Here is a 9699-nt window from a genome sequence, read left to right on the forward strand (position 1 = left end):
AAGTCTTTTATGAATCTTCTATAAAAACCGGCATGGCCTAAGAATGATCTAATTTCTTTTATTGTTTTAGGTGGGGGAAGTTTTGAAATAAGGTCAACTTTTGCTTTATCAACTTCTATTCCCTCAGATGAAATTACATGACCTAAAACAATTCCTTTTTTAACCATAAAATGACATTTTTCCCAATTAAGAACTAAATTCTTTTCTTTGCAACGAATTAAAACAAGAGAAAGATGGTGCAAACAGTCATCAAAAGAATTTCCAAACACAGAAAAATCATCCATAAACACTTCAAGATTTCTTTCAACCATATCAGAGAATATTGCAATCATACATCTTTGAAAAGTTGCAGGAGCATTACAAAGACCAAAAGGCATGCGACGATATGGAAAGGTTCCAAAAGGGCAAGTGAAGGTAGTCTTTTCTTGATCTTCAGGGGCAATGGGGATTTGGTTATATCCCGAATATCCATCAAGAAAACAATAATATGGATGGCCAGCTAAACATTCAAGCATTTGATCAATAAAGGGTAAAGGAAAGTGGTATTTTCTAGTAACATTATTTAGCTTTCTATAGTCTATACACACTCTCCACCCCGTTTGTATTCGAGTTGGGATTAATTCATTTTTCTCATTTTCAATAACTGTGATCCCAGACTTTTTAGGCACTACTTGGACTGGACTAACCCATTGACTATCAGAAATAGGGTAGATGATACCTACATCTAACAGTTTAAGTACTTCTTCCCTAACGACCTCTTTCATATTTGGATTTAACCTTCTTTGACATTCCCGAGAGGTTTTAGCATTTTCTTCTAGATGGATTCTATGCATCCATATGGATGGGCTAATTCCCTTGATGTCTCCAATAGTCCAACCTATGGCTTCTTTATGTTTTCTAAGGACAATTAGCAATTTATCTTCTTGTTCTTTATCCAAAGCAGATGCTATGATAACAGGCAAGGTCTCAGACTCTCCTAGAAAAGCATATTTTAAATTTTCTGACAAAGGTTTAAGGTTTAACTTTGGAGACTCGGAAATTGATTGAACATGATCTAAGGGTGAAAAGGGTTCAACTTTGGTTTCATTTAAGGGTATAGACTCTAATAAAGAATTCACATCATCATTAAAATCATCAATATGCAAGTTCATACCAAAGTATTTTTCACAAAAATCAAGTAAGTCATTTCCATCATCTTCACACATACTCTCTATCATGTTAACTCCATGCATTTCCTCACACTCAACAGATTTAGCAACATTAAAAACATTTAATTCAACAGTCATGTTTCCAAAAGATAATTTTAATACACCATTACGACAGTTGATAATTGCATTAGATGTAGCAAAAAATGGTCTACCTAGAATGATGGGTATTTGAGCATGAACATTTTCAACAGGTTGAGTGTCAAGAACAATAAAGTCCACAGGGAAATAGAATTTATCCACTTTATTTAAAACATCTTCTACAATGCCTCTAGGGATTTTCACTAAACGATCGGCTAATTGAAGTGTTATAGAAGTTGGTTTTAATTCTCCTAGACCAAGTTGCTTATACACAGAATAAGGCAGTAAATTCACACTAGCTCCTAAATCAAGTAAAGCTTTGTTAATAAAATGATCGCCAATGATGCATGAAATTGTTGGACAGCCGAGATCTTTATATTTCACAAGGCTTTTATGTTGAATTGTGGAGCTAACTTGTTCAGTTAAAAACGCCTTTTTTGGAACATTTGTGTTTCTTTTAACAGTGCAAAGGTCTTTTAAGAATTTAGAATAGGCATGAATTTGTTTAATGGCATCTAAGAAAGGAATGTTGATGCTTACTTGTTTGAAAACTTCTAAGATGTCACTATATTGGTTGCCTTTCTTGAGTGGAATTAATCTTTGTGGAAAAGGAGATTTTGGGATGGAAGGAAGGATTTGAGCATCATCTTTTGAAAGGTTATTTGTGTTGGAACTTTGAGGTTGGCTTTGGTCTTTTTCAACTTGAGGTATGTAATCGGGTTTGACGATTTGTTTTCCGGACCTAAGAGTTGAAATAGACTTAGCTTCTTCTTTATGACTAGGAGTTCCTATTTCATATTGGCCTTTAGGATTTGGGATGGGTTGGCTAGGAAATCTTCCTTTTTCTCTCTCGGTTACAGCACTAGCAAGTTGACCCAATTGTGTCTCGAGTTTGGCAATGGATTGAGACTGATTTTGTAAAATTTGTTGGGTGGATTGCATGAATTGTTGTAAGGTGTCTTCTAAGGAAGGTTTTCTTTGTGGAGGGTAAGGTTGACTTGGTTGGGCATGATTTGGATTTGGCACATGGAATTGGTTTCCTTGATTCATTTGTGGTTGGTTTTGTCTCCATGAAAAATTAAGATGGTTTCTCCAATTTGGATTGTATGTGTTGAAAAATGGGCTATCAGAAGAAGGTTTTCCAGATGAATGTAAAGCATTAGCCTCTTCAGAAAATGTTTCAACAAAAGAAGGACATGATTGAGCATTATGACATTAACTAGCACATAAAGAACAAACATCTTTTTTAGGTTGCACATGAGAATTCATAGATTGACTTATTACTAAGGCTTCTACTTTTCTTGCTAATTTATCAAATGATGTTCTTAAATCACTTTCTTCTTTTATTTCATATTTTCCTTCTCTTTTCGGTGAAGGGTTGGCTCTAGACCTAGGCTCAGAATAATTCCATTGTTGTGAATTAACAGATAATTCTTCAAGAGCGTCGCAAGCCTCTTGCCCTTGCAATTTTAAAAATTTTCCGGTATGCATAGATTGAATCATTTGTCGGTTTGAAGGGGTTAAACCATCATAAAAATATTTTACAAGTCTCCATTTTTCAAAACCATGGTGGGGACATTTTAATAATAAATCTTTAAATCTTTCCCAACATTCATAAAATTCTTCGTTATCTTTTTGATAAAATTCGGAGATTTCTCTTCTTAAACTATCAGTTTTGGACATGGGGAAAATTTTAGCAAGGAATTTATTAAAAAGTTGATCCCAAGTAGTGATGGTTCCAGTTGGAAGTGAGTTTAACCAAGCTTTGGCTCTATCTTTTAAAGAAAAAGGAAACAACCTACGTTTAACCGACTCATCTGAAAAATTTTGAAAACGAAAGGTTGAGCAAATTTCCAAAAAGTCTTTTACATGCATGTATGGATCCTCTCTTTCTAAACCATAAAATGATGGTAACAATTGGATGATTGATGGTTTAAGTTCAAAATGAGTGGCATTAGTAGTGGGTAAAACAATGCATGACAGAGCATTAGATGAAATAGGTGAAAAGTATTCAAGAAGAGTTTTTTCTTGCACAACATTAGGTTCTTGTTCCATTATGCTTAAACTTTCAAAAACACTTTCAATTTCACGTAAAGACACTAATTTTTTCACCAAACGATTTTTTGAATTACGATGCCACTGATGCATACAATGTCACAAATTTCACCAAGTAACACAAACAATCACAAGAAAACAAATTTCTGATGTGGAAGATCAGTTGGAACCGCAACCACATAGCATACTTATAACAATAAGAGATTATAATATTTAAATAAATATATATATATTTTTTTTTTATGATTTTTATGATTTTTTTTTTTTGTTTAACTTGTTCCCAGGCCTATTTGATTCCACTTATTCATAACTTAATAACAACTCCCCGAGGTTAATTAATAAGCGTGGATGGGAACTTTGCCAAATTTCCTTTAAGCAAAAATTCCTTATGTTGAAAGAACAAGCTTTGTTTTTTAGTTTTTTTTTTCAAGTATTTTCTTAAACAATAAAATTACAACTAACTAAATGCGATACTTAATAAAAAAAAAAAGACAATAGCAATAGTAAATAGTTATATAAAAATTAGGAGGCACTTATGCCATCAACTAAATGATCAACAAAAAATAAAAATTAGGAGGCACTAATGCCATCAACCAACACTAATAATAATAATGATAATAATAATAATAAAACTTAGGAGGCACTAATGCCATCAACTAAGATAATAAACAAAAATAAAAGCTAGGAGGCACTAATGCCATCACTAGAGGAGATATATTGCTCAAGTATGTAGGAGGCAAAAATTGCACTCAACTAATAAGTAAGTAGAAGGCACTAAATGCCATCAACTACCAAGATATATATATAATATAATATATAACAATATAAATAAATATATGTATAACTTTTTTTTTCTTTTTCGATTTTTACTCTTTTTTTTAAATTTTTTTTATAGATAAATATTTTTTTTTCTTTACTTTTTTTTTTAAGATGATAGTGCAAATAAAAATAAAATAACTAGTAGAAGAATGTTACTTACCTTGTAGAAAGATCGTTTCTTTCTTGCAACTCCCTGGCAACGGCGCCAAAAACTTGTTGTATCCAAAAGATGGTGTGTTTTAATATTTAAACTCGCAAGTGTACGAATCGTTTCAGAATATAATGTTCATGTAAGTATGAGTTCGAACCCATGGGAGTTGACTAACATCAAAAGAAACTATTTCAAACAAAGCAATAATATTTTAACCTAGTTCCAAATATTTGATGAGATTTTGTTTTAGAAAAATAAAAGACAAGTAATAAAAAGATTTAAGATTAAATAGAAAAATGGTTTTCAAATGATATATATAAAATAAGATTATTAAGATATTAGAATCCACAAAATGCAAGTTCAATAGTATTTATAAGTATATTGATTCCCAAGTTTAGATATAGTTGAAATAAATCACACTATATTTTTTTCAAGATACATTTTCTATTCAAGCACAAGTTACTTTAAAAAATGTAGGATTTTTCTTCACTTATAAAAGATATAATTTCTAAGCATTAATTGTGTTACAGCCTAATGAAACTACAAGAAATCAAAGAGATCATGTTTAGGCAAAATATGATACTTATGCTCTAAGAATTAGATGTGAACAATTTAATGAAAAACATTTAATCAAAGAATATCATATTTTTGCATAATGAAGAACTAAGTGTAGTATGCTTTAACACTCAATAATAGATGAAAAATGCATATCTTTGATAGAAAAATCCATAAACAATGTTGTACAAATGGGAAATCAACATACAACAAAAAAAATACTATCTAGTTACATTTTGCTTCATCATCATCTTAATAACCTTTGAAAAAGATTAGAAGCTCATAACTAGATAAAAATTACAAAATAACATACTTGACATGCTCTTCAAAAGATGAAAATGGTAGAGAGAAAATAGAAAAATATGGGGTGTAGAAGAGGTTGAAAAGATGAAGAAGAAGAGCTCCCCAAATGGTCTTACAAGACTCTATTTATAGGCAAAATATGGAGATTAAATTAATCAAATTAAAATAAATAAATTGATTAATTTAATTGTGTTGGGAAGTGGTAGGATAAATAGAGTAAGTGTAAGAGTATTGGAAAGGTGAAATGCTTGGTTGGGTAAAAGATTAGTGAAAAGCTAGGGTAAAAAAATAATTTAGAAATGTTTATTTAGGTAAGAAAAATAGGGAAGAGTGAATTGATATTTGAGTGAAAAATATTGGGAATGAAAAACATGATTTTTGGCATTTTGGTGGCTATTTGGCAGCTGGTTTCGGCATGGGATGGTGTTGGGCCTGATTGGGCTGAGAGGCAAATTGGGCTTGCTGTGGTGTTGAGACTATATGCTGAAGGTGATGAGCTGGATTGGGCCTGGCTGTCATTGGAAGAGGCAGGCCCGTTGGTGGCAAGTGCTGGAGGCGCTGGTGCATATGTGATGGCTGGGTGAACCGTATGGCTGGGAAGCTGTGGTGCAATGGGCAGCTGATTTATGAAGAGCCAGGCGGGTTGGAGGAGTGACACGGGCCAGGGGGGCAGGTGGACTGGGCTCGGGTCGTGGGCCTGGCAGGTGGCCAGCCGAATTGGGCCTTGGGCAGAGTTGACAAATGCCACTTTTCATGCTATTTTCTTTCAAATTTGCCACTCTCTTTTTCCCTTCTTTTCTTTTCAAAGCCAAAAAAAATACAACTTACTCCCTACAAAATAAGTAAATAATAAATTAGAATCAAATATTTTCAATTATAAAATAACTCAAATTAAGTCCATGAAAATACTAATTGAAATTTAATTTACTTTGGGAATTAAGTTCAATAAAATCACATTTTTTTTTCAACTTATAATCTATCAACACAAATTTCAAATAATTAAACTACAACATATTATAATAAAATATCTATAAAACATATAAAAATCTAGAAAACAACAATAAGACTAATAAATTAAAAATTACATAAAAACTTAATAAGTTAATTAAAAACTCAAGAATTAAGCAACAATTAGCACATAAAAAGTGGTAAAATAACTCTATTTTGTAGAGTTATCACATAAAATCCGTTTTTAATTCATAGAAATCATTAGTAAATAAAATAAATGGTTTGTAAAAATATTTTCCAAACAAGGTTTTTACATTTTTCATAGGAATTCGATTCAATATATGACATGCAGCAAGCAAAGCTTCATCCCACAAATTATAACACAATTTAGCACGTAAAAGCATAGAGTTAATCATCTCAAGATAAGTCATATTCTTTCTTTCACCTATTTCATTTTGTTGTGGAGTGTATGGTGCAGTACATTCATGTATAGTACCATGTTGTTCACAAAACCCAATGAAATCATTTGAAAAGTATTCACCACCTCGATCACTTTCAAGAGTCTTAATTCTCCTATCTAATTGATTTTCTATTTCTGCTTTGTAGATTTTAAATGCATTAAATGCTTCATCCTTCCTCTTAAGCAAATACACATAAGTATACCTAGAGCAATCACCTATAAAAGTTATGAAGTATCTATGCAACATGCCATTTAATTCACATAAATCCCTATGTATTAAATCCAGCTAGTTTTAACATCTATCAACACTTGGAAAATATTTCTTAACCGTTTTAGATTTAACACATAACTCACATTTATTATGCTCATTCACATCACAATTAATTAATCCACATTTAACAACTCTTTTAATTGTGTTATAACCGATATGAGAAAATCTATTATGCCACAAAGTAATAGAGCTAGAATTAATCATATTACAAAAATTAGATGCCATATTATTATTGTCATTATCAATAATACAAAGTTTGATCATCCCATCGCATGAATAACCATTTCCCTCAAAAGTATTCAATTTAGTGAAAATGAGTTTATCGGATTCAAACTCCATCTTGATACTAGATTTACTCAATAGACTTAGACTTATAATATTTTTATTCATATCTGGAATATAGAAAACAATAGTTAAGGTCACTTTCTTTCAATTAGTGAAATACAAATTAATGCAGCCCCTACCAAGTACCTTGGGTCTCTTTTTCCTTTACCATTTGGACTTCAAGTCCCTCCTTTGCACTTTCAAAGGTTTTGAAAAGAGTCTTATCATAGGTTGCATGAATGGTGGCACAAGTATCATACCTTACACATTTCCTTGGGTTGCATTAACTTTACTTGAGGTTGCAATGGTCTCAACATCAATTGCATTGACATTTTTACCTTCTCTTAAGGTTGCATATAGTCTCATCACTACATGCATAATCTATGTCAATTTCCTTTAAAGTTATCATACATTGCTATTTGAATGCATTATTATATATATAGAGTTACAATGCATTCCTCATTCAATGCATTAAATTTAATTAAGGTCACAAAGATTTCATCATAAATTAAAGTAACCCAATTAAATTCATTTTGGAGAGCAATGATCTCAACATCAATTGCTTTAACCCTAATATTATTATAGTTAATCTTACAATTACCATACCTCACATGATGATCAATAACTTTACAACAAAACAAGTATAACAATAACACTTGAATTGTTTATTAACATTCACCATTGTACTCTTAAAATAAACAAGAAACTCAAACTCACAAAAATATGGTAGAAAACACATTTTATTCAAATTCTTGAAATTTACACATTTAGAAATAAGGAATTTGATACTACCAATCGCCTTAAGTTTGTAATCCCATAGATTAGTCTCATTCTTTGTTGATGAAGACTTTGAATCCATATTCACATTCATGTAGCGAATATCCAAATAGAATTTTCTTTGATCTCCCATGGTTGTGTGTTAAACACAAACCAAATCTTGAAGCGATGATTTGAAGGTTGTAGAAAATGAACAAAATTCCTTCATTGTTGATTATGCAAAACACAAATTTTCTTTATTCTAAATCAACAACAAATATTGGGAATAATTCAATATTACAAACCCTATATGCTAATCAAGAACCTTATTCAAAGTATGAGTGCAAATATTGATAATCAAATAACCATATTCAAATTATAAATGCAAATCATGATAATTAAAGATTAAATCATATTAAATGATTATAACATGAATTTAGAATCATTTAATCATCAAAAGTAACAACAATGAACACAATTACAAAGTTAGGTTTTAGAGAGATATAACCTTTTTGATTTGAGCAGTTGAATCTTCAAACTTGGGAACATATAAAAGCTTATACATGAGGAGTATCACTATCCGAAATCTCTATTCTAAGCCTTCTAGTTGTTGCTTGAAGCTTCACCAAGATAGATCGAGATTTGGGATTGAACAAGCCTTTGAAACTCATACAAGTCAAGCCATTCTTGATGAGATTCTTGGAGAAAACTTATGATCTTTGAGAGCTAGAGAAAGAAAGAGGCTAGAGAGAAAGAGAGCTGTAAAGTGTGATCAAAGCTTTCAACTCTTTTAAGCGTTATTTATAGTGTAGGCACCCTCATTAAGTCTAACTAATAGGATTAGAGCTTCTAAACACAACAATTTGGAGCTAGAACACGTATATGTACGGTACCGTCAGGTGACACGTTGCATGTCTATAAGCAATGCATCACATACTAGCAGACGATGCATCACCTGCTGAGTTTCTCAAAGCCCTAAGGCTTTATGCGATGCATCACCTCCTAGGAGGTGACACATTGTGACACACATTGGTCAATTTCACAAAAAATGACCTTAAACCCCTCCAAGTGCTCACAAATTTTTTGGGCATGCTTAGATGCCTCATTGTATCACTTTAGACCCATAAAAGTCAGTTATAGATGCCTACTACAAGATCTCATATTTTCACTTCAACTTAAGTGAAATATTATTAAGTATTTTGCATCACATTGTGTAAACAACTTAACCATTATATTTAACGAATCTCAACATTGGACACGTGGCATGCGTTGATTAGCTCAACAGAGAAGTTGGCAGTGAGTGGGACACTTGTTGCGTGCGCGCATGAGTGGCAGGGAGAGTGGAGAGAAGTTGCAGACGTGGAGCCCATGTGTCAGCTCCAACTGAAAAAGAAGGAGATAAACCACGTGTCACTCCCTGATATGCTCGGTCTGGTGTTGGCTTGATGAATTTGAGGCTGCCACGTGGCAACGTGGTGGTTGAGCTAAAAAAAATGGCTTGAGCTTGGGCTTTGTCATTTTCAATTTGGACTATTTTTCTTTTTACTTCTTTTCATTTATACCATTTGACTCAAGTCTGAAAAAATAACAAAAAATCAAAGTACATTAAATATTTTCAACTAAAATGATTTCACAATTAAAACCATGAAAATAATTAATTTAAATTGAATTTATGTACACAATTAAAGCTTTAAAATATAAAAATTTGAGCATTAATCCAGTGCCCATTTGGTACCTTTTGATTTTACAAAGTATAGTTTTGGTACCCTAT

At 31.9% G+C, this 9699-nt stretch overlaps 1 non-coding gene across 1 annotated transcript; it reads left to right on the forward strand.

Annotated features, from left to right (window-relative positions):
* The first annotated feature begins 2847 nt into the window (after positions 1-2847).
* LOC133802842 (small nucleolar RNA R71) lies at positions 2848-2954 on the forward strand. The gene has a single exon (XR_009877587.1). It is a non-coding gene; the product is annotated as a small nucleolar RNA R71 (small nucleolar RNA).
* The last annotated feature ends 6745 nt before the right edge of the window (positions 2955-9699 follow it).

Source organism: Humulus lupulus, chromosome 9, assembly GCF_963169125.1.
Source record: "Humulus lupulus chromosome 9, drHumLupu1.1, whole genome shotgun sequence".
In the NCBI taxonomy this organism is placed as follows: domain Eukaryota; kingdom Viridiplantae; phylum Streptophyta; class Magnoliopsida; order Rosales; family Cannabaceae; genus Humulus; species Humulus lupulus.